Genomic DNA, 26,602 nt, shown 5'->3' with positions numbered 1-26,602 from the left:
TGAGTGGTTTGAGTTAACAGAGAATCATCCTTCCACCCCCACGCAGCTCTTCTGCTTGGTGTAATGAGCATGTGCTGTGAATTTTTAAAGATGTCCAGTTGTCATTGGGCCGCTAGGAGACAGAAGTCAGCTTCCGGAGTGCTGCAGACTGTTAGAATAACATCGGAACTGAGTAATGATGTCTCTGAGTGCACTCCTGTTTATTGTCCTTGGATTAGTGTTGATTGAGTCGGTTGAGTATTACATAGGATGGTACAACAAGCTGAATTTCATTTACTCTAATTGCAGATCTTTATGTATTATATTTACTTAATTTTGCTTTTGATGTTTTAACTCTTTTTATTACATGGAAAGCAGTTTTACTGATTGCATGCTGTTCTGTTGGATCAAATTGAGGAAGTTTCATTCAACAAAGGCATACAGTGGCTGTTTGTTTTTAATAATAAAGGAGGCTTTTCTTTCCTTGTGAAATTGAAAGAGAGGCTTGTTGTTACATTTTAACCGCTTTGTTCATGTCAGATTCTCTTAAAGATCAACATTATGATATGGCTGCACAATTAAACCAATTTTTTATCTCTGATCACTTTTTCTACATGTCATGTTTAAGGAGTTTTGCATCGTTTCGATTTTTAGTTTTAGTTTAGCATTATACTACTATGCATATTTTTACTTTTGTATTTAAAGAAGAAACCAATCTGATGTATAATGCTATAGATGATACATTTTACTGTTGTTTTTAGCTTATTTTCATTCAAAATGGAATGCACTACCCAACTTTTAAAATCAGATTTTTTTTTTTAAACACCTAGGCATAATACACTTAACGACCTTTGTAAATAGTGACTAAAAACTGGTCATCATACGCCACACGACCACGGGTCGTAAACTACTACACTTTAAATTTGTTTTCATCACAACAAACTCATGCAGAAAAGATTGCATTGTGGCTAGGATATGCATGACAAATGAAAACAAAATTCCACAGACTGGTTCGAATAAAAGTCTGAAGCTAAAAAATAGAAAACCTGATTTTCTGTGAAATCCATCAGCTTTAATCTGCAGACTGGCTCTGACTTTCCTCAACTTGCAGCAACTTACTGTAAAACTTGCTTTATTCCAGCCTTAAAAATATGGCATGTGGTTGCTTTAAGCAATGGCATAAACATCATTCATTGCGATTTATTAATTACAATCTGCACAATTGTACAATTACAATATTAAAAGAATAATCAACAATTATGATTTTTGTCATAATAACGCAGCCCTACATTATAACTTTAAAAGCAAGGTTTCACAGCTTTAAAATAGTGTCCGAATACGTTTTGGTAAGGGAGAATGCAGCTTTAGTCGTGCTTATGAAAGACGAAAATCAAATAATGTTCTGGAACCCTGCTCTGAAATGGATTGGTGATGTCCATCTAGTGCATGGAGAACAAGAATGATTGGGAAACATTTGGATTGTCTTTAGCAGGCCCGCAGCTGCGTTTGCAGCACTCTTGGATGGAGTCTCTCTATGTAATTGAGGGAATGCTGAGATACCATTTCTCATTTTAGGAGGGAAATGGAAGGCGGAGGTGGCGCTGTTGTAACTCATGTTTCAATAGGAAAGGGGTGGCCCGAGCAGTGCGTGGATGCGTGTGTGTGAGATTGGGGTTTTAAATCTGCTCGTAGACATCTCCTGCACCCCTCATCTTAGCCACGTTATAGAGAACTATCATTCACTCAACACCGCCGCAGCTGCTTTATTACACTCACTGTATCCGTAGCCTACAAATGAATCCTCGACTGAATGTGTTAGGGAGTGTGATTGTTTGCTTCTAAATTCATGCATTCTTGCCTTTTATCTCTGGTGAATGTAATTGGAATATTTTTTTTTTTTTTAAGTTCAGTCTAGTTAGTTGAAGGCTATGCACGTATGCATGTATAAGTAGTTGACAGTTTGTTATCATTCCTTATTAGTATTTTAGGGGAAAGAAAAGTATAAGAAAAATATGCCCTAAGTTTTTCACCGTTTTTATTTTTTTAGCCTATGTCGGACTTCATAATTTCGCTCAATTTCAGTTCGCTTCTGTCTAGGAAGTTTGGTATTACCAGGCTGCATTTTTACCTTCACTGGTTTAAATTGAATATAATAGTTTAAATTAATTTAAAATGACAAAAACATTTTATGTTATGTTTTATTAATATAAAGAAATGTTTCATTGTAGAAGAAAATATTTAAAATAACGTTAGATAAAATATAGCGTGTCCCACTAAATATATATTTATGTTTTGTAATATATAATATTTATGTTTTAGCTTTCATAATTCAAATGTGGTGTGTGTGTGTGTGTGTGTGTTTGTTTCAGGAACCTGCTTTCTGTGAATTCTGAAGATTTTTGGGGGCAGTGGCCATCTTTGATTTGTTCTGAACGGGACAGGTAAGATTACTTTTTCCAAACGCACAGCACTGGTTTCAATCAATGATTTCTATTTTGATAAAAAAGAGAGAAAAAAGGAGAGACAGACCTTCTAGAAACAAATAATGTATCAATATACTCTAGACGTTTGAAAGGAAGTGCTGCCTTTCAGTTAAAATTATAGATAATGCATAAGTTCAGATAAGTTGAACTTACAGCCTTAGCCCTTGACTTTTTTTTTTTTTGAGAAGCACAATTTATGATACCTTTGTTGTCAGATTTTATTGATATTTAGACAAATAGCTGCCTATGGCATTATCAGGATGGCTGCGAGTGAACCGACTTGCTCGAATAAGGGCTTTAAAGAGGCTGGGATGACATTTACAATAATTATAGTTTATGACACACCTTAAGAGTTCCCTCTAAATGAGAAACCTCCATTTGGATTTAAGAGATATAGCAGACTTGCCCCAAAACATCATAAATCACATTATTCTCTGATTAGTGTTGAAATCGTCTTCCCATACTATCATATAATGCTGACATGATTTATAGAGATTCTCAAATGTATCTTAAATCATCTCTTGCTGCCTCCCTGGGTTCTATGAATAGCGTGACCCTCTATAGATAGTCCTGCATCTCTTGATTGGGCCTCATATGAGCTTCATGCTCTGATACTTGACGACATAGTTGCTTCGTTCGTAGTACTGCTGCTAGCGGTGCGCTTTGTAAAAATAGTGCATGTGATCTAACAGGCCCTTTCGCTCTCTCTGGGGCTCCTTAAATGCAAAGGAAGTGAGTGTGTGTGTGTGTATAAAGGTGCTTTAGAGTCTAGTTGTTCTCCTAACCCCCTGAAGGCTGGCGCATCAAGGCTAGTGTTGCCAAACAGGCCGGCTAAAATTAGTGTGAGGCCAGATAACCTGCAGCAGCGGATCAAAGGCGAGCTGACCGGCCGGCGTCAGCATGGCTGGGGATACATTTATGTGTTTGTGTGTGTGTATCTATGAAGACTTAATACTAGGGGTGCAATGGTTTGCATTGGTTTTCGGTATGGTTTAGTATGTGCTGTGTTTATGGAACAAAATATACTGTCAAATAAAATTAAAGAAAACTGCAAGCAATAAAGAAAACTACAAGCAACAGCACAAATAAATACAACAGAGCAAAGATAGAAATGTACTTTTAGGTAGGTCTGAGAATTGTTTTAGGTTTCGAAATGGAATAAAGCAATCAAATGTCAAATAATACAGTATGTTTGACTGTACAGTTTAAATACTAATGTTTGTTGAAGTTGGTTAAGCAGTTGAGCAGTGAGGGATTTCTCATTTTTGTTGTTTGATTAACATCAAGAAAATGGAATCACTTTAAGAGAATGCATGGACCCAGTACATTTATACTGTATGTTCAACAGAATATGTCTGCTAGGATACTTGGCGAGATGGAATTGTTGACATGATCTTAATATATGCACATGTTCTGAGCCACGGGTTTCAATAAATACACACAGAAATCTTCTCACGGCCTGCGCGAGTTCTCGGTCTTATTTTCTGGCTCTTGTATGATTACACTGGTAAGGCTTAAATGGTTTAAACACAGATAGCGACTTGTGCTGTTCAGGTCTGTCCTGTGCATGTAAGCAATCAACAGCCGGTTGATGATGGCATAAATGACTCGTCATATTCGAGATTACTACGCTGGTTTGTCAGGGTTTTTTTTTTTGTCTGTTGTTGTATTGAGATGCCAGAATGCATATCCATTGATTAAAACATACATTAGCTGTTTTACATGTTGCTGTTTATGACAACCCGTTGAGAACGGTGCGGTTGGTTTTTTTTCCGTTTAACAGCAGAGTGGTAAAACCACTGTTTTAACTCCCTGTCCTATCATGGAAGTAGTCTTAAGTAGCAATTAAGTAGTCTTAATTGCTGTGCTAGCAAAAGTGTGCAATGGTATTACCGTGTTATTTTTTAGACATGGGATAATGCCTTATGAATGCCTCTATAAAGTGTGCTGGAATGGCATGCTAATTGCGTGGTTTGATGATTGTTGCGTTCTCATTTGCATTTTAGCAGTCATAACTTATTTGGTCATAAATATTTCTTTAAAATAACTAAATAAAATAAGTTTCCCCAAATAGTTAGGATTTTCAACTTTGATTTTTGACATTAAGTTTTAAAATGTAAATTACACTTAATTTTGGTAATATTCAGTCATTTTTATGTTTACGACATATTTCAATTATATTTATTGGTTGGAATTTATTAAATATTATGCATTGCTGTTTTTAGTGTAATTTTTGGTCAAATAAGTTGAGCCTGAGGGATCAAGAAGAAACAGAACAAAAGGAAGGATGTGAGCAGTGCATGATTTTGTGTTACTTGCCAATATTGCTATTTGATTAATGTTAACAACGTAATAGTGGTTCTGTTAGGTTTGTTTACGTTGCATGACTCAATGTACAGACCTGATATTTTGACAGATGCTTTCCTGCCTGTTTACATTCACCGAACTGACTGTGTTTACATTAACATCTCGACAAGACAGACGTTTTGACCAGAGTAAATACCGTTTGAAGGGGTTAAACGATGTACTGGATTGAATTGGTACTTGATAGAATTTTTTGTAGCCTGCATTACATTGAGGAAATGGCTTTGGAGATGCATCCTCTCAGAGGCGGTTTTACCATGCTGAGAATGCTGTACACCAATGCATAACATTATAGATAAAAAAAAAAAATGCAACGATAAATGTATCCAATTTAATTCACTGCTGCCGCAAATGATCAAAGCTTGAAAACAGATGTTGTTTGATAGTCTACAAGTTTTCCAATTTATATAGTATTGCTTTCAAAAATGCACATGGTAAAATTACAACATAGTATTGTTTTGTAACGATGGCTCGATCTCTGCAAATAGTAAGCCATGATCTGATGCTTTTGTGCCCTTCAACAAGGCACTTAACCTCAGGTAGTTTAAAGAGGATTGTCTCTGTACTAAGTTGTGTAAGTGTACTGTAAATGAATGACTATTTCAGTGCATTTCCTGAACATGCTTTGACCTCCTAAGGACTCATTTTACATTAGGCTTTTGTATCAGGATGTGGTCTAGGGGTGCGACGTGCCAACTCTCATTTATATATACCTATCTGTTTGCATGTGTATTCAGCTGGTGGATCAGCATATTGACAACGGAGGTCACTTAAATATCACCATCTCTGCGTCGCGCTGCCCGTTCCGCCCTGACCACAGGCATGCGGCACAGCTCCGGCCGCGGTACAGGGAGGTCACACGTAACTCAAACCCAGAGAGGATAGAACCAAACAAGGCCTTCTAGAGGCAGCAGTATCCATTTTAGGGTGCTTTCACACTTGAGCTTTTGATCGGACCACAGCTTGTTCGATATAACCGCGTGTAAGCAGTTTTCTGAATTCCAGTGTGCATCGGCGAACCTGATTCAACTTGAAATGCACGCTGAAGTTAACCTTTGATACACAGCCTGATGATGTGTGTTTGACACCTGTTGACTTCGAGAAAACGTATTCACCTTACTACACTAAAAATGTTTTATTTATTATTACTTTTTCAAAAATCAAGTGTTCTCACCACTTTGATGTTTTCACCACAGGTTATGTATTCAGGGCCTGCAGCGAAAATAATAATCGTACAAAAACGTCATATCACCTCCGAGCCAATGAGTTTGCCTACTAATGGTATGAGAGGAGCACAGCTTTCACTCGCAACCAAACTAACACTACTAGACCATCAGAATTTTTTACTTTTATAAACACAAGGATTGCATAGTAGGGTATGGTGCCCAAAAGCAGAGTCAATAGACAAGCGCGTCTCCACATAGCGCTTATTTATATGGATTTAAAAGGAGCTGTACTTTGTAAACAGCTCAGAGTAATCACGTCCTCTCCCTAAGAGCGATATGATTGCCAGAACAAATTTATCGAGATTTTTGAAAAGGCCCTGTTGCTTGTTAACGCAAGATCTCCTTAATGTGTAAACTTGCCTGTAATTTACGAGTAAAGGCTGTACGTGTGAAAGGGACTAAACTCTTTCTCTTGCTCTTCACACATGCTGTGAATTTGGATTGCTTAACGTTCATCAGGGAAGCTTTATAATTTATAAACCTTTGCTAACACAGAAGAGCCTATTTCTGCCTATTTCTAATCCATTTAATATATCCCATTTATTATACATCGCAATTTCAAAATAAACATTTCTGACTTTGACGTCAGAACAAAACTTTTTTTTTTGCATGTTGCCCACTCACTTGTTGGTCTTTTCGTGTTGATCTGAATGAAATCTTACAATTACTTTAAATTTAAATCGCCCAATCACCGGAAGGATTTAGAAAAAAATGTATCGTCGAACGATTCATTTGGGAGTAATTGAACAAATATATACATATTATAAAAATATGAAAGTGTGTTTTGGGTTTTTTTGACCTTGTATGCATGTCGACCTGTTATTGGGGAAACTTTTTATAACCTGTAAACTCGGAAATAAATGATTTGATTTGATTCATTATCTATTTTAGATATTATACAAAAAAATAAAAAAATAAAAATATATATATATATATATATATATATATATATATATATATATATTATACATATATATATATATATATATATATGTATGTATATATATATATATATATATATATATATATATATATATATATATATATATATATATATATATATATATATATATATATATATATATATATATATATATATATATATATATATATGTATGTATATATATATATATATATATATATATATATATATATATATATATATATATATATATATATATATATGTATGTATGTATATATATGTATGTATATATATGTATGTATATATATATATATATATGTATGTATATATATATATATATATATATGTGTATATATATATATATATATATATATATATATATATATATATATATATATATATATATATATATATATATATATATGTATATATATATATATATATATATATATATATATATATATATATATGTATATATGTGTGTGTGTATATATATATATATATGTATGTATATATATATATGTATATATTTATATGTATGTATATATATATGTATGTATGTATATATATGTATGTATATATATATGTATATATATATATATATATATATATATATATGTATATATATATATATATATATATATATATATATATATATATATATATATATATATATATATATATATATATATATATATATGTGTGTGTGTGTATATATACAATACATTTTCATAGTTTAGGATTGGATGTGTAGTTCTATAGCTATGATTAAATGCTATTTTCTAGTTTGAAAAGTAGCCAAAAATGCAAGGCATGGTAAAAGTTTGCTAACTGAAAAAATATTTTCTGATAGTTCATTTAATCTATCAGCCTTATACACCATTTCCTGCGTCACCCAAATGCCTGGAATTAAAATTGAAATAAATGGCACAGTATGTCTCATTTATTTATTTTTAAACTATGCAGACATTAATTCAAGCAATAATAGCTGTCTGCTCTCACAGCGTGCTGTGTGTAGGCGCTTTTTTGTTGCTATTTGTCTTATTCAGTCTTTTGTAATTGCACTTTATTTTTAAAAAGTCAGGTAGTTTTTGCAGGTAGTTAAAGATTCCTGTAAAAAAAAACCCATTCATCTCAATGGAAGTTTCACATGCTTCTTACCACTTAATGGTGCAGTTACAGCATGTAACATTTAATCTGCCATCTTCTCCATCGGCTTTTATCTATGAAAGCGTTAAATACTTCTTGCAAGTACCTGGTCGTGCTCGCATCGATGAACAGTACAACTTAAAAAAGACACTTGCAGACGCTGGGGATTCGACCCAAACAATCAAACCAAGTGTGAAAACAGCTTTATACGCCATTTGCATTTAAATTTACCTCAAGCACTTTCTCTCATGGACAGTTGCTCAAGGGAAAACGGCAGACTCTGCTTAATTGGGTATTGATTGACTACGTTTGGGCACGGGAGACAATGAATTACTGTCTGGAAAAATGGCGGAGAGGCCCTGGACACAAAGACAGGCGGAAATACTCATTCACTCAGCATTTATTTATACAGCTGAGTAATTAATGATGCAGGAGGGGACGCCTGATTAGGTTAAAGATTCGTAAGATTGTGTTTATTTGCGGATGTCATGATGCAGAAGCGTGCGTGATTGTGGAGCTTGAAATGGTAACGTTTGTTTGGGAGAGAGTGAGGAAGAACACAAAGGAAGACAAAAGCATGTGCGTTACTCTCAGGATATTAATTTGGCCCTAAATTGGTTCCCTGCATTGGTTTTCATTGTCCTGGGAGTAGTGATGAAGTTTGATACGCTTGCATGGTCATGCTCATTTAGGCACAATTTAAGCTTGTTCATTCACACAGGAACTGAAACTATTTCAACACCTTATAGTCTTTATGTAATGCATTCACAATGGAAGAACAAAATGATTATAAATGGCTAAACAATAAACTGACAGCTGATTTTCATTGTTGTGGGTTTAATTGGCGCTCGTCGAGTCGGAGAGTTCATGACTTTTTTTGGTTTTTTTCTTGGGTTAAAGTTTCACAACGCTCAAATGAAGCTGTATACCAGCTTCACTATTTTTCAGTGCCAGTCCATATCCATTTGAACAGATATACGGGGAAATTTGAGCAGGAACGCAAGGTTAATTTCCTTTTGTGTGGCTGTTTTGTAGTACCGTACCTGCGTCACCCAAAAGCCTGGAATTGAAAGTGAAATAAATGGCACAGTACGTCTCATTTATTTATTTTTAAACTATGCAGACATTAATTCATGCAATAATAGCTGTCTGCTCTCACAGCGTGCCGTGTGTAGGTGCTTTTTTGTTGCGGTTTATCTTAATCAGCCTTTTGTAATTGGACTTTGTTTTGAAAAGTCTTTGTATTAAGCACAAAATGTTTTTTTCAGGTAGTTGGAGATTCCTATAAAAAATACAGTTTCACATGCTTCTTACCACTTAATGGTGCAGTTACAGCATGTAATAAATATTTAACAAGATTTAATGTTTTTTCAAAATCTTTTACGTAATCATAAAGAATTAATTTTTTTTTTTTTTTTTTTTTTTTTAATTAGCCTTGCCTTTTGAGTCAGTGTCATGATGTTGGCATTTAGTTTACACTTAAACCTACTCTTAATTCATTTTTTTCACTTTTGCTAGATTTGTCTTAAATTACATTACATGATGCAATGTGTGTGTGTGTGTGTGTGTGTGTGTGTGTGAGAATTCACCTTTTTTTAGAAGGTACTTTCTTACAGCACACACAGGGATTGACAGCTGTGCTCGATTTCAGACACAGTCAGAATGTCATAACAGAGTTTAAGTCATTTGATTATGAAGAATGACCACACACAGTTTCTTTTATTAGAGTAAGCTGGCATCTTGCTTTTTTATCTGTTAAGTAGTGCCCATGTTTACCCAGCCTGTTTCTCAGCAACAGCTGTCAATATTGCCAGATTGTAAGTATGGTTTAGATTTTAAATACCATGCAGGATTGGCTATTTTTGTGTTGTCCGTGGAGTTAAATACTTGATAGATGAAAGGTATCTCATCCCTGCAGATTTGAATTCTATTTTTATTCAGGAACTTGATTATTCACAACAAATAAGCTTGTAATTAGTGCAAAAAAAATTAAAAAGCAACCTTTATTATGGCCGAAAAAGAAAATTGCATTTTACCACCAGTGGTTTTCTTCACTACAGAGTGATTTTACCTTTTAAGATGGCACACAACTTTCTGCAGCAATGTCGTTTGAAAGTTGCGGAAACATTCCACCATCCCTGTATGTGTGGTGATAGATAAAAGATTGTATTCTATGTCTCATTATTTCTTTCTCAGTCCTCCAGCATAGAAGCAATTGCTCCAATCCCCCATGCTGAAAGGACCGCCTCTCCCCTGCAATTGCCAGTGTGTGAGATACAATTCGATTGTGCCATTTCTCTAAGGACTGAGTTTGCCTCGTATTGATCTATCACATACTAACACCCATGGCCTTTATTAGACGCTTTAGCTTGTATGTATTACAATATAGCGTCTGTATCGCGCGGGTCCTCAAGATAGACACGACAAGGAAAAAATTGCGCACGGCTAGTGATAAGATCCTATTTAACATGTTGGAATGGGTCCATTTTTAAAGTTGTCAATTCGATTTGTACTTTACTGTATTTCGGAGAATTGAGGGAAAATCTTTGGCGCAGGCAGTCTGATATGGTTTCCAATCTCGCAGTTGTATTAGATTGACTGCTGATAGAATAAACCCCAACTCTGAAGTTTGTGCAAAAACAATAACGGCTGGCAAAATAACAGGCTAGTTCCTGCCGTGGGTTCTGATTGACTTCTTATAACCTGCAGTGGGAGAGGTTTGTTAAAAGAGACCTTTCTCACTTCACCTCTGTTTCACCTCACTTTCGGACCACCAGCGAGATGACCCCTATCACCCTAGGCTCCGGCTCCGAGACTCATCTCACACCTTTCTGACAGCGCAGTTGCACACATCCTGAAAAAAAAGGATTTTTTTTTGCAGATGATTTGTCAATCAGACTTTTCCGTGATAAGGACACCTTACTATAAAGCAGCTCTTGAAGATGAACTGCAGAACCTCATTTGTATTTTAGTCAGGTTTTGTTTTTGTGTGGTTCATGTGGTATTGGAATGAAACCCGTTTTGTGTAAAGGGTAGTTTTCAAAGGCAAAGTTCGAATGCAGAAACAAAAATCAAAACTAATCTATTAAAACAACCTTGAAGCTGGTATTGCATTATCACTTTGTATGTATTTTTTTCTATATCATGTCTTACTCCGAGACCGTGATACATAAGTCATGCTAGGTTTGAACCTAGAAAGTGTATTGACTCAATCAATGGTCTGAGCTTGAGGTGGGATTGTGTGTTTGCCTGACCAATGGCAGATGGGAGAAGTGCTTTATCAACTGCTGGTGATGCAGAGATTAAATACGCTTTACTTTCACATGGAATCAGAAGGGATCTCCGAATGAATGTTAAAGCATTTTTGATTCTGTATTTTAGATTGGATGTCACATAGAGTTGTTCAGGCAGACGGACAGTTGCATTAGTAGCGGCAGATGACGGGCGTCGGACATTATTGCATTTTTAATTTGAAAGGAAACGCGTTAAAATGTGAGTTAGGTGGACGGAGAAGCGCAATAGAGTGTGTTATTATGCAGAATGCATCCAAAGGGAAGTGACACAGAGTGATAATGTTATTAAAGGAATAATTCTGGCTAAAATGAACATTGTGTTCTGTTCAAATTGTAGGGTTTCTTTTTTCTTTTTGTTCTTTTTTTTTAGGATAATAGCATAACAATATTTATTTGAAATGGTTAAAATTTAAAAAAATCACTTTTGATATATTCAGTGTACCTAAAATTATTAGAGAAATTAATGTTTAACAAAAAAATAACCTTCCCCACCCCCAACTTTTAAACAGATAATTTTTTTCTTTTTTTTTTGTCAATTTAAAAATGGTTGTCAATACAGGGAGACGATACAAATCTAAGACATAACTTAATTATTCTCCTAACATACTTTAGTTTGACCATATTGAACTTGTAACTTATTAGAAGATGGTTGATTTTTTAAAAGGTTCCAATCAGAATATGGATGGCAATGGCTTTCCTTTGAGCTCATTAGATACAGTGTGGATTAGAATTTCATAATTTGACCAGAAGGAGACATTTGACAATGTGTAGAGTGATCAACCGCATATTGTAAGTGTAAGAACACCAATAAAATTTTATGATGTTGGTTGTCTATGTATGTAAATTATGTAAGTCTTTTTAACCAAATTTCCTAAGGGACGCAATAAACTGAACTGAACTGATTTAGCGTTTAAAAAAAAGAAAAATGCTGGACATGGTAGAGCTTAATGGCCTGGGCATTGTCTCCATTGATCAGCTATGTTAATTCTCCATTTCCTTATGAATTTTTAATACACTTGCTATTAAGGTGTCTCATTAGGATTATTCAGGTGAAAATTATTGTCTAGATTACTAGACAGTGTACCGCATACATGGTGTGGCTAATCATATTCATTTGTGGTTATCATTTTATGGAGATTACAGACACATTTTATGATTGGAATTACCTCTAAAGAATTTGGTTTTCTGAAGTGGTAAGGAGCAATTCCTTTATGAAGACCCGTTTCTGTCCGATAGGAAATGGCTATTAGCCAGCAACATTTAGTGCTTAATGGTTTTACATGATGTTTAGCTGTGGGTATTTCTCAAATCAATATTCTTACATTTATATACTGCTGTTTAACAATTGTGCCTGAGGATATCTTGTTTACTTTTCTACTAACGGCCTCAGACGAAACTCTTGAATGTCTTACGATTTATTGAGACAAACCTCACAAGCTTCTACAAAGCCAGCAAGCCAGCGAAGGCTCAGTTTAAGAACTGTTTCCTGGTGCACAAATAAAAAAAAAATTGCAAACCTACAGATTTTCTTTTTGCATTTTAATATTTAAATCTTGTTTTTTACTTAAGGGTTCAAGGAGCATTGGTCCCCACTGATTTTCATAGTATGAAAAAATATATATTACAGCTGTTATTTCCTTCTGTATTTAGCTAAACAATAATTAAATTAGCAAAAAGCAAAAATTAAATAAAAAAAAATTATATATATATATATATATATATATATATATATATATATATATATATATATATATATATATATATATATATATATATATATATATTAATTAATTAATAAAAAGTGGTTGTTAAAAGGAATGTTATCAATCCAGAAAAAAGCTTTATGTACTAAATCTTAACCAAGGTATTTATTCAGCTGCATTCACATACAGTTTTATTCTTTTATGTAAAAATATATAAAGGAAATTCTCTTCATCAGCAATGAACAGCTTCTAATGAACAATTAATGTTTATTCTAACATTGACAAAGTCTCTCATTTAACCTTGATATGAAATTAGGTTTGTGAGCATATAGTTTGTAGCAGTCTGCGTTTTATAGAGATGAAAACTAGTCATGCTTGGCCTCTAATGAGACTGAAATTATAAATTAATATCATCAGTGTATCTAAATCATAACATCTTTGGTTCAGAGCACATCGATGAAACTTAATTGTAGGTTTAATCATTAATTATCACATTATTTCTGGATGCACAAGGTGCAGCCTGACTTATGTACACTATTTTCATCGCATATTAGTGGCGTTTACAACAGAGGAATGTTTTCATAGTTGCTGTAGCCATTTTCGTTCCCGCTTTTTGTCATTCCCAGACTTTTGGAACTGGAAACGATTTTTAATTATGTGGGGACTATATTAACTCCTACTTCAGGGGTTAGTCTAACCCAGCGCAGTAGGAACTACTGGTGATGTAATTGTAACCTATGTTGATTAGTTGAAAACATGCCATTAGAAGCACCAGGTCCTGCTGTTTTTAAAAAGCCATACATGATCCGCAAAAGTAAATGAACAAACATGTAAAACAGAGATTGATAGATGGATTCCGATGTCCAGGCGCTTTTCCAACCTTCAGTTGTAGGCATTGTTGGATGCCACACTTAAATGACTTTACTGTCGGCTGGTTTACGTCAGTTCAGAGATCCTAATGGCAGTGCAAACGCAACCGGGAAAATGGCCTTAGGGGAAAATGTAGTTCTCAAGGGACTATCCTTTTGGCTAGTTCCTATAATGGAGTTCCTAGAGCTACCTGGTGTGAAAGCCCCTATATATGCTGCAGTGCTTTATACCAATGTTGGTTAATCAAAGCAAGAAACTACAAGGAGAGAAGGACTTTGACGGTCTACTGAGCGATATGGGTGAAAGGAGTATTTTGAAATTCTGTGATTTAGGGCTGCAATGTCTTTGCACCTCTTGGGAGTGATTATTTTGTAGCTTTTCAGTTTTTCCATCCAATCTCTAAATTGCACGCTTGATCTTTAGCAATAATTGGTTCTATTTTGACAGTTAGACGTTTATCCCATTGATGTGGGGCTTAAAGAAAAGAGCGAAAGAAAATGGCAGTGGTGCAACAAAAAAATATGAAAAGAGAGCTCCTATAAAGCCAACGGAGCACAAAAGAGGGAGAGACAGAGAAACAAGAGAGAGTCAGAGGACGTTTGTATTGTTTTAGGCAGGCATTTCCGAAGCTGCAGCTAAGTGCAGCTAAGAGCCGTGATCAGTGGAGGTTTATGGGAATGGCTTAAGGTGAAATGAGCAGTAATGGCATCTCCTTGTCGATGTGCCCTCTGTGAGAGTATCGGACCAGAACAGAGTTGAGACAGCCTGTTTACCGAGTCCTGAGCACAGCACTGGAAAATGCATTGCATGGGAAGGTGAAGCCTCTGCAGTAACCTTCCCAGCATGCCAATCATTGAACAAGACCGCTCACCCGATCTCTAACTGTCCCAGAATAGATGGTGTTTGGTGATCTGAATGTGAACAATCTTTAGGCATTCCGTCTATAGTTTACTTCTACTGTATATCTGTCTATTCTGTTGCTCTCTGCCATCGCTTTTTCTAATGATATCTTGTTCTGTCATTGTTTCTCACAGTCGTCCTGTATTGTATCTATTGAGTTTGAACATTCTGACCAATTCGTCGTTTGCACATTGTATTATTTTCAATATTTCTATTTTCTGTTTTCAATTTTTCTATCATATCATTCCGACTTCCCAATATTCTATTGTTCTGTCATTCTGGCCTATCATTCTATTTATAGTTTGAGCTCGGTCTTTGTCGTTCTGATGTTCCATCATCCTGTCATTGCTCATCTGCTTGTCACTGTATCTGTTGATCATTATTTTGCCCTTTCTGTCATTTTCTAGCTTTCAATCATTCGACCAAATGGTAAATCGAGTGATTGAATAATGAAAAGACCAAAAGAAAGAATGTTCAATAGACAAAGAGAATGACAGAACAACCGACTGGTCGAATGACATAACGACTAGATATAGATCATAGGATCGTTCTATGCATCTATCATTTATGCGTTCAATTCTTCTAACGTTGTGTCATTCTATCAGTTTGTCATTTTAACTACCTATTCTGTTTTTATTATTTTCTATCTATTGATTGTTCTGTGCCATTCTGTCTTTCATTTTATTGTTCTGTTCTGCATTGTTGTTATATCAATCAGTCATTCAGTCGATCGCTTATTTATGTAGAGCTTTTAGCAATTCAGATTGTTGGAGAATAGAGTGATAGTAATGTATAATGACAAGATTAAACACTTAATTTTTTTATTAAATGCGGAAACGGTCTGTGTAATCAAATCAAAGATAATCACTAGAAATGAAGCGTCCCCATCTAAGCAAGCCGGAGACGTCAGCGGCAAGGAACCAAAAACGAAGAATGGAGAAAAAAACAACCTTGGGAGAAACCAGGTTCAGTCCATTTCTCCTCTGGCCGGATGCCCAGCACTTAATTTCCAGTTCAATTTTAAACGTAGCCATGTCGGATTGTGAACAGGATTTATTGTGTATGTGTGTGTGCGTGTGTGTGCGTATGTGTGTGTGCGTGTGTGTGCATGTGTGTGTGCGTCTGGTTCACATGATGTCCGAGGAGCTCATTTAGGTGTTCTGTCTCACAGTATCTACAGTATCATTCAGTCGTTCTATCTATCATTCTATCTGTAGTTCTAGGAATGAGCAGAGAGTCTTTGCTCGATGTCAGGGTACGGGTGAAGACTTCACTTGGAACAGTGTGAAGTTTGAGGAAGGGAGAGAAAGAGGAGAATGGAGATAGGCACGTCGGTCTGCCGTGAGCTGCTTTTGTCTGCTGCTGATCTGCGTCAAAGAGGATTAGCTGTGTTATGACATTAAAGTTGAAACGACGTTATCATCTGTAGCTGACAGGCAGGATTTGCTCCCTAATCGGACTACTAATGCACAGGGAGGTGAGACATCACAGCACTGCGATTGGAGGGGAATTTTTTATTTATTTGTTCTATTTATATTTGAAGACCTGCCTTTTTTATTTACTTAATCCACTCGACGGCAGACGGCTTTAGAATGTAGACATTTCTATTGCTCTGATCTCAAAGACCTATTGTGAAGAAACAACAATTATCACATCCAGGAAATGGAAAGAGTAATTGTCCTCCTCAGCTCTTTTTTTTTTATTCAATAGTAAAATTTGAATTTAAATAGATGCACAGTACCGAGGAGAAAAAAAGTGGATTTTTGCATCAGCAAATACTTGAAGCATTTTCTTTACTGAATCTCACTCTGAAGTTCTTTTCACCTCAGGCTTTGCGACATTTAAACGGATATGTCCTTTCTTTTCACCTTTTTGGAATTTTCTCCGGTGTGCCACTGCCGCCTGGCCTGCTGCTGATAAATAGTCTTATATTTTTATAACTAATGTTTTTTTATGGTGCTAGACCACACAGAGGGCAATTCAGCGCCTTTTAAAATTTATCTAGTCCCAAATGGTGAAGGCTTCGGCGAATGTAAAGCACAGTACCTCACGGATATATCATTATACGGGCAAGGGGGTCCACTGTAAATCACACACACAAACCATAACCTTGACGTCTTTGTAAAGGCAATAAAGCTCTGGCTGTTTGTTTGTAGATGAGTGCGGGTTTGGCGGTTGATTTCGGTGCTTCACACATCCCTGCAAGTGTATATAAGTTAGCGGCAGGGGGTTTCGGGTTTATCGGGATGTGAATAGATGCCTTTCAGGTCTTGTCATTGCTGCAGTGCTGTTCATGAACCATGATTTTGGAAGACCCAAGGACAGTATACGCTCAGAAAAAGGTACAAAAGCTGTCACTAGGGTGGAACCTTTTTAAAAGCTGCACGTTTGTACTTTATCTCCAAAAAGTGCATATTAAGACCTTGAAGATACATAATGATACCTCTAGTGTACATATTCGTATCTTAAAAAAGTTCCATCGGTAACACTTGTTCACTATTAACTATGACTTTTCCTTGTAATGCTTTTTTAATTTGCTGTTTATTAATAGTTAATAAGATAGTTATGGTTAGCTATTAGAGATGTAGAATAAGGCATTAATTTGTGCTTATTTACTAGTAATAAATAGCTAATATTCTAGTAATAAGCAGCTAGTTAAGATAAATAGTTTTAACATTTTATCTTATTAACAGATTTTCTACTTTTGTTTTTCTTTGAGCCTATTATTGTTTTTAAATATCTTGAAATAATCATTTGACCAAAAAAAGCGTCCACACTATAAGCCGAATAATTGTTCTCCATTGCATATTCATGTCTATTTAAATAAAATCAAAAAAAGTTCCTTCATAAAAGGGTTGCATGGCATTTACAAGTGAAGTTTCTACGTCTGGCAGTAAATAGCAGGTTTAATTTTCTCTGGAACAGATCATTGTGATTTTGGCCACGTTTTATTATGTTGCTTGTTTGTATCAGGGAAGTTCAGAAATGAAATATTCAGTGAGTGGCTTTTTATAAGCTACACCTTGGATCATACCACCTCTGTGCCAAATAACATTCAAAATAGCTTTTTCGTACTTAATTCAGTTTCGTTTTTATAGACCCTCTATCTGACCCTTGAGTTTTAGAAAATGTACTATATTTGTTGTCACACGAAGTTAACAATGTCACCCACCAGGCTTGGTAACTGTATAGTTTAATCTGGAGGATAGGGAGGTTATAAAAGTACTATTTCAAAGTGCCATGCTGGGTTATTGCAGGGCTATAAAGACGTTCCTCTGATTTAGGCTTACCACAGATTTGGGCCTCTGTGTAACATTTTAACAACAAAGTTGGTTGCTTTTAAAACACCTAGTTTTGCAATTAGTATGCTGTTTGCGTCCGGCTAACTTTTGACTGGACTAAAGATCGTGATGCAAGCTTAAAAAGATATGCTTAAAGCTTTTAAAGTAAAGAACAAAATTGATTTTTCTTGAGTCATTTAGCCAGGCTGCAACACTAATAGCCTTCCATTAAGTGACTGTGCCCTCTGACTGCAGGCATTGAAGTGCCATTTGGCACACGATTAAATAAATGAAAGATTGTGTCAACACAACATTTGATTTATAAACAAGCATCATTTATTCTGATCGTGAGACCATTTGGGCTTTGATTAATTTGAATGCTTAGGTTGCTATTACTGAGTGAATTGCTGTGTGGCTTTTGTGGATAGGTAAGTTTGTCCGTAGGTCTCAATCCATTAATTTAGCAAACATGCAGAATTTCTATCACATGACCATAAATGTAGAAAACATTTAGAATTTTGCGGTTCTTTGACTGAGAGAGAATGCATTTTTTATGCTGAAAAGGTTCCACCCTAGTGACAGCTTTTGTACCTTTTTCTGAATGTATACTGTCCTTGGGTCTTCCAAAATCACTTTTTAATTCACGTGGTTCATGAACAGCACTGCAGCAATGACAAGACCTGACAGGCATCTATTCACATCCCGATAAACCCGAAACCCCCAGTAAGTATGTCAGAGTAAGTGGTATCTCTCAAGATTTACATTAAAATAAGTTTTATGATTTTTCGTTACTTATTTTGCAATCATATGTGCGTTTCACGCCTAAACTTTTGCTTCGCCCTTTCATAATAGCCTCCTGTGGTCCTTGTTATCCTTCTTAGAGAGTGAGGATTGTGTCTTCGGGGCTTTGTCAAGACCATCACAGTTCACTCGCCCGCTCATCCATCCGCTCAAGGACCTATTAACCCACCGCCGATCCTGGAAACACCTCGTGCTCCCATTTGATTTTAAAAATCTAGCTTTTAACCTGCACCGGAGTATGTCGTTACTTACACATTCCATTATTTCAGAGCGTCCATTAGTTAAAGGCCCCCGCTCATTAAACACTCCTTTTTTTGGTTTTAATAATAGACTTTTAAATGGCTGCTTCACTCACCTGTAGCCTAATCACTCTTTGAGTGATCTAGGATGATTAATCTACGTGAAACTGGAGTGAGGACATTGTTTCATTGCGCGGCTCGCAAATAGCATTATGTCAAGTGCGCTATTTTTTTTTTTTGAATCAGTTTTTCCCGAAGACAGCCACACAGGTTGTCCCAGGTGGTGCACGTCTGCGAGTGGGAGATTATGCGATTCCGATGTAATAATGGCAAAGTCTTAATAATGGGATACGGGTGGGCATGTGTGTGCGGTGTTGTGACTGTTTATCAGCTGAGGCTTTACAGCAATGTTCTCCGTGAATGGTGGCTGGACGGATAACATTGTTACTTTTTTTAGTTTGCCTAGAGAGAAAGACCATAGCAACAGCAACAGGTAGTCTGAAGCAGGCACGCATGTACATACAAAGAGAGAATGTTGCAGTAAAAAGTTTCATTACAGTTTCACTATAGCGAGCTATCTGCGTAGGCACTGAAAGGCGTCATAGACATGGTCTTGAGAACAAATGCTGTTCCAGAAGCAAGGGAGCCAATTTATGCCGTCTTCTAAGACACCTTGTTTTGAACATGTATAGTGTCAAGGCAGTGTCACATGTATGTGTTGCAACAAGCTGGTTGGAAAACCCGTCCAAGATTATTACAAGCACTTCAGGATGACAATAAACACCAAAAGTGTCAATATGACATTTGTAAGTTTCACTTATATACATTTATATTTAGTTTTCTTGCTTTTATTTTATGATTTTGAGCTCATTTGAGTATGCTTCTATCTTTAAGACTTGCTGCTTTCTGCACCATATGGTAAAGCAAAGCAAATCACAAAACGATCTGGCTCATATATAAAATGTTATTATATACATTTAAATGTTAATTGATCGATTCAAACTAATAATAATAATATTCGTACGTTTACTCTATTTTGTTATCCGTTTTAAAAGTGTGGTGAATTAAAAGCGAAAAATAAAAGTCCTGCCAGTTGTATTTTAGCTTTAAATTGAACCTGGTTTGAATTACGTTTAATTACGTTTATGACTTTTAACATTTGCGAAAATCCTGTCAGTGAACTTAATTAGCTGTTAATGAATAAATACGTTTTAGCTGTGTATTGAGCTTGAATTACATTTACATGTGTAATGCGACGTAAATGAGCCTCTGTTGCCATTTGTATCTCATCACCCTTAAATATTCCTGCGCACACTGTAATCAATCTCTGCAAAATCATTAAGTTTAGCTTCAGCTGATTTTTCTTTTGGCTTATTTTATAGGAGCAGCTGATTGAATTGAGTCGTGTGAAGAGCGTTTACTGAAGACCCCTTTAACAGGTAAATCAAAGACTCTGCTGTTTATATTTTCTTTCATATTAAGATATTTAATTCAAGTTTTAGCCCTTACTAGGATCTCTGCAGACCTGACATTGCAGTTTCCATCCTCAATTCCTTGGCTCTCATCCCACCTTCTCTCTGGAGTCTTAACTTCCCCTCCCCGTGCATGCGGGGTGAAGTCGGGTTAACACATGAGGTGATCTGGAGATGGATGAATCTGCCGCCGTTTGTTGGCTTTCATTTTTGCCGCTGCGATGGAAAGATCTGATCTTTCATCACTCTTTCTTTCCGTGTCCCTCTCTTCCACCGCTATTTCCAGCTCTCAGTCAACACAACACAGATGCTCGTGCTCGGCAGTGCATCAGCTCTATCTGTGTGTGTGTGTGTGTGTGTGTGTGTGTGTGTGTTTTCTGCTTCTTCTTTTTTAAAGAGGAGCCTGCTTGTTGGTTTGTTGGTGTATGTGCTTTTTGCGTTTGTCTCACAAGGTCACTGACAGAACAGATTAAAAGCACGTTGTTCCTCAGGGAAAGAACAAAAAAAGAACAGAATAACCGTCTGTCTGTCGGAAAGATTGACTCCCTTGTCATACACAGGTATTCTCTCCAGCAGTTCCTGTTCTCTTTCGGTGCATGAATCATAGGCTGAGTGTTATTTTGGGTAATTCGTACCTTGGAGGTGTCATGCCCTCAGTTTAAAAGGTGATGTGTTTTGTTATAAAATCACGAACACATGCAGAGTCAGAGAAACAAAAAATAGGTAAAACTTAAGTATGGCTTTTTTAATTTGACTTAAAAATAATAATTTGTTTAGATGACATTATGTAGTTTTGAACGATTATCTGACAAGAAAAAAGAAAATACAAATTTTAGATTATTATTTTGTTGCATTTTTTTATAGTGTATTAATAAATTATGTCTAAAATAATTATATAAAGTATGTATAATACAATTTTTTTACAGATATAGCATTAAATCTCTGGAACTCCTAACTGTAATTTGTTACATGTAAATTAATATAAAATATCGCACAGGTCGCTGGTCGCTTTATTCTGATTGGTCATTTGTGACACACATTGACTGAATTATTCTAAAATAATGACCTTTTTCCAAGGCCCACCTACTTAAAACAGATGTTATATTTGCAAGTGGCACAGATTACAAATGTCACCTTTAAAGAGGCATTATTTCTGTTGCATCAGTCCTCGGTGCAGGAAAACATTGCATATGATTTGCATGTTAATGATGTGTTTGTACGCTGGACCGTGGTTCTTCAGAGAAAAACAGATGATTAATAACTCAAAACCTCAGTGCTTTCACATATGGAGGGCTTGTAGTATACAAGACGCAAACTCGTTACTTTTATGCTTTTTTGGCTTTTAAATTTATGATTATATTAAAATATAATTGATTTTATTTAAACCTGTGCCAAATTGACCGGTCTATAAACCAATATTCCACTACATATATAATTGAATATTTAATATATTATATATTATAATCAAAATTCAATAATATTATGGTTATATTTAGCTTTATAAAAGCACATTAGACCAAAACTATTTACCTCTCTTAGAAGATAGAGCCTTAATTTATTCAAGGAACTGGACAGCACACAAGATGAAGCAGAAACATCAAACCGGTTTGAAAGATCTTCACCTTACTGAAAAGGCTTTGGTGTTGAAGTAGTGCACATTAAGGGAAGCGTGTAAAGTCTTGATGTGGGGCAAAAACCTCATGTCTAATCACTGCAGACTGTCATTTCATATCTCCTCAGACAAATCAGAGCCTTTTTGCCTGGAGAACCCTTTTTAAATCAGTCATTACGGTTTTACCTCAAGTGAACCGGAGGGAGAAACTCATTCCTTCCCTCAGTATTTTGTATGGATAAAGCTATGAGGAATTAAATTAAAATCAAGTGGGATTTCATGAGGCTGAATGCTTGTGGAAATGGTTTATGTCCCATTGTACTGCCACTTGAAAAGGATTCCCACATCTCTGAGAGTCTTCTGTCTTGAGGTTGCAAGTATGCATTCTTTCGGTTCGTATTATTCGTTTGTCTAGGAAAGGGCAGCATCATTTTTCCACCTGTGTAAGGTGTAGAGACATTTCTAAATGAGCGGCTCACAAAGCATTACACCCACCTCCCTGTTTTTGTTCTCCTGTTAGATGACAGGTCTGTGGGGTCGTCTCAGACCGCTGTGCTTGCTTTCACATCGTGTTGTGGAGTGTCGTTGAGGACTGGCTCTTCTGTGGCACCTGTGCCAATAAACAAATAAATGTTATTTACGAGTCGAGCTAAACGTCATTGGACTCTTTTCACAGGCTGAGATGGTGAGAGAAAAAAAAAAAAAGAAAAGAAAATCTGCTGAGGGTGTTGCTAATACAGCAGCTGTGGTAGTGACAGTAAAAAATCATTTTGTTTTCTGACTGCCATTAGAAATCTATATTTGTGTGTATTATATGTATATATATATATATATATATATATATATATGTATGTATGTGTGTGTGTGTATATATATATATATATATATATATATATATATATATATATATATATATATATATATGTGTGTGTGTGTGTGTATATATATGTATATGTATATATGTATGTACAGTGTATATATACATTAACACAAATTTAGCAATTTACATTTTTTTTTAATTTAATTTTGCAATATTTAAGCCACTTTGAAAATGTTGCCTGCAATCTCAAGTTTCTGGTTTCACCAGATTTGACATGACTGTTTCAAATAACGTCAGATTTTGTTAGCTCTCTTGTGTTTTAAAAACTCATTCTATTTGAATATTTTGGTTTCGGAACATGGCTGAATGTTGCAGGTGCTTTGGCGGTGCTTCACGTTACCAATTTTTACAAGCCATTCTCTGAATAAGCACGCGCATGTTTGTGGAAGCATGTGCGCTGTTGCTTTGAGTCATTGCTTTCTTGTCTCTTAAGATTTGTCTGCATCTACATCATTTGCATAAAAATATTGTATTGGATGAGACACAGTCGGATGCGTGTGCTTTTAAAGCTTTGAGAAATTGGGCTAGCTCAAACATTCTGGTCTGCTAATTGATATCTGCTGAGTGCTTTTGAACTCTCCTTTCAGATTTGCACATGAAGCGCTTTGATGTATTGGGCAGCGCAGCAATTCATCAAAATCAATTGGCGCTTCTATAAACATTTGTAGCTGGCTGGATGTTATTCATGGGGTCACTATTTGATGAGCCCTGATTTGGGCATTTATTAGTCTGGATGTGTCGTTCATTTGCTTGCTGTCTGCTTTGATCTCGGACAGGATAAGGACTTGCTTGGTTTTACCAAGACAAAACAAACGATTCCGACTAATCGATTTGGGTTTTCTTTAAACAGTATTTTAATTAGAATTTTTATTTTTGTATATGAAGTTCACGGGTCTGCCATACAAATCTTCATGATCATGGATTAAATGGGGTTTTAAATCAACTGAATTTTAATGTGGTCTATGTAGGGGTGTGCAATATCGCAAAAAAATCTTATCTCCATACTTTCTGGGATTTTATCAATAGCGACAATTAGACAATGTTTTGTTAGTGTCTTAATGTGCTACCCATTCTCTTTGATACACTGATATTTGACATTAGTTAAATGTTAAAAATACTCTGAAAATGAAATTAAAACAATAGTGGGCAATAAGTTACTGTAAATAAGTCATCATGATTGAATCAATCAAACAGGTGATTCATTCAGGAACGAAAAACCGTCATCAAATAATGCTGTGGTTGACTTGAATGATTTTTTTATGTCGAAATACCGCAAAAAAAGAAATATGATGTTTAATGCGCAAGTCTTTTAATTAACTTCTGTTTTCTGGAACTGTTGTAAAAAAAAAAAAATCAATTTGTAAACATGCACTCTTCACGTGAAATTGATTAACTAGGCTGTATAAAGTAGTATACAAATATACATTTTCTGCCCCTGTGTCTTGAATTTGTGATCAATTTAAAGGCAGTTTTTAGACTGAGTCATGCAGTGAAAGAAAACACTCTAAATGCGGATGCGCACTAGTCTAGACTTCACGTAATGTGTGCACTCTGTAAAGGTGTTTTAAACGTTATATGTAAAAAAAAAAAACTAAATAATGTCAAGTCGCACATATAGTTAAAAAAACAATTACGATATATATCACACACCCCTAGCTTTCAGTCTATGACTACTATCTCGCCTAGAAAAGGAAAGAAATTGGAATCAGCCTCCGTGTGCTTCTATGCATATTTAATATTTTTTTTTTTATACAAGGTCTCCACCTTAATAATGTATTTGTTTAAACTTGATTGATTGACTTGTTATTGAATGTGACATTGGCTTTCTTTTAATCATTGAAATTAGTTGATTTAGAAGTCTGGTAATTAAACCTTTTAATACGGTGTGGGTGAAATGGAAAAGCTCAGTTCGAGCCTACTTAGAAATGACGCAAGTAATGTCAAGTGATCCCTCCTAGTGCACTTATGAAAAGCAGTATATCAACGATGTTCTGAGTGGTCAGCTATGACTCTTTTATACCTCCCATTATAGGATTTCAATTCCCTGCCACCTCCTTCTTACTGAGCGTAATTTGCTCTTAATAGATTTAATTAGCTTTGGAACATGGCCGGGCCAGACCCAGCAGGATAATTATGACGTGGATGGTTGGTGATACAATGGAGTGGATGTGCAGGATTGAGTCCTGCTGGCCCGGTGGAGGAGGAGATGGAAGAATGAAAGCGCTATATTGTCAGAATTGACTTGCTGCTGTACTGATGTTATTTTTCTCTCTCAATCCTCTCTCAGCGTACTCCTTGATTCCATCTTGTTGGCAACGGAGAGAGCTATAGGCCATGTCCAGAGTCATCACCGTCTAAATGTCCTGATAGATTCAAAGTGATGCACCATCCATCAGAAACTGTATTAAATTGCTCTTGCCAAGATGGACTTGACTAAGGCGATAGACACGCTCTAACTTTAGTGGTTTCTCTAGGACATTTTCTGTCCAAAGAGTACCTGCCTATAGAAGGGATGAGGCCAAGCGTGTTCCTTTTGACCCAAGACATAAAGTATGTATAGTCTATATGGATATTCACTTGCAAAATATAAAAATAGTTCAGTTAGCTTTTTGCAGCGTTAAGGAGCATTACTGCCAGTTGGGAGATCAACCAGGCACTAGCGCTGGATAATTTACCATAAATAAGAGGTATCAAATTTCATGGTTATCGTCTGTGTAGGCATATCGTCACACCCTATTAACACGATGTCCATATTTCATAATTTGAATATCGCGGATATCGTCAATACCGGTTTATCGCAACACCCCTAATACACACACACACACACACACATACATACATACATAAATACACAGTACACACTCATATATTACATATAGAATTTTTTTTTATTTTGGATGAGATTAATGGTGATTGATTGTTTGACAGCACTAAAATATATAAATACAAAAAGCTTTTTGGGGTTAAAAAGTAGTAATAGTAGTAGTAAAGGACATCTGCTGAACAATAGTAAAGACTATACACTCGAGTTGATTTATCTATCTAGTACTCGAGCAGCCAAAATTACCAAAATGCTCATCCATTGCTTCTACCAACCATAGGATTGTAAATTATCCACAGATTTTTAGATTTACCATTTCATGCTCATGTGGCCAGAGACATTCATAATGTTCAGTTTTTTTGTGCGCGTGATTGTCATTCAGGGCAGGCGTCAAGCGCAAACTCGAAATCCATGTAGCGTTTTGAGCAGCGGTGAGAACGTACAGAGCGAGTGATTGATGACTTCCACGCTGCGTAAAATGATACAGCACCCCCCCAACTCACCATCATACCTGTGATATTGCATTGCAAATTGTCTCTGCATTGGTAATGGGGTGAATATAGCCATAAATCCTAGATTCCTCTTACTTCAAAGCATGTTTCTCAC

General features: G+C 35.8%; 1 protein-coding gene across 5 annotated transcripts in view; it reads left to right on the top strand.

Annotated features, from left to right (window-relative positions):
- tspan9a (tetraspanin 9a) overlaps nt 1-26,602 on the top strand; it is a 160,848-nt gene that overhangs the window by 37,575 nt on the left and 96,671 nt on the right. For 3 of the 5 annotated variants that reach the window (XM_043264622.1, XM_043264623.1, XM_043264624.1), the window contains exons 2-3: nt 2,349-2,420; nt 20,594-20,650. The gene's annotated coding sequence lies outside the window, so the exon portion shown is untranslated. The remainder of the gene's footprint in view (nt 1-2,348; nt 2,421-20,593; nt 20,651-26,602) is intronic. The other 2 variants (XM_043264625.1, XM_043264626.1) reach the window with 1 other exon arrangement.

This window comes from Puntigrus tetrazona, chromosome 18 (genome assembly GCF_018831695.1).
Source record: "Puntigrus tetrazona isolate hp1 chromosome 18, ASM1883169v1, whole genome shotgun sequence".
NCBI classification, from domain to species: domain Eukaryota; kingdom Metazoa; phylum Chordata; class Actinopteri; order Cypriniformes; family Cyprinidae; genus Puntigrus; species Puntigrus tetrazona.
Note: the sequence above shows the minus strand (reverse complement) of the source record. Positions and strands in the feature narration are given on the sequence as shown.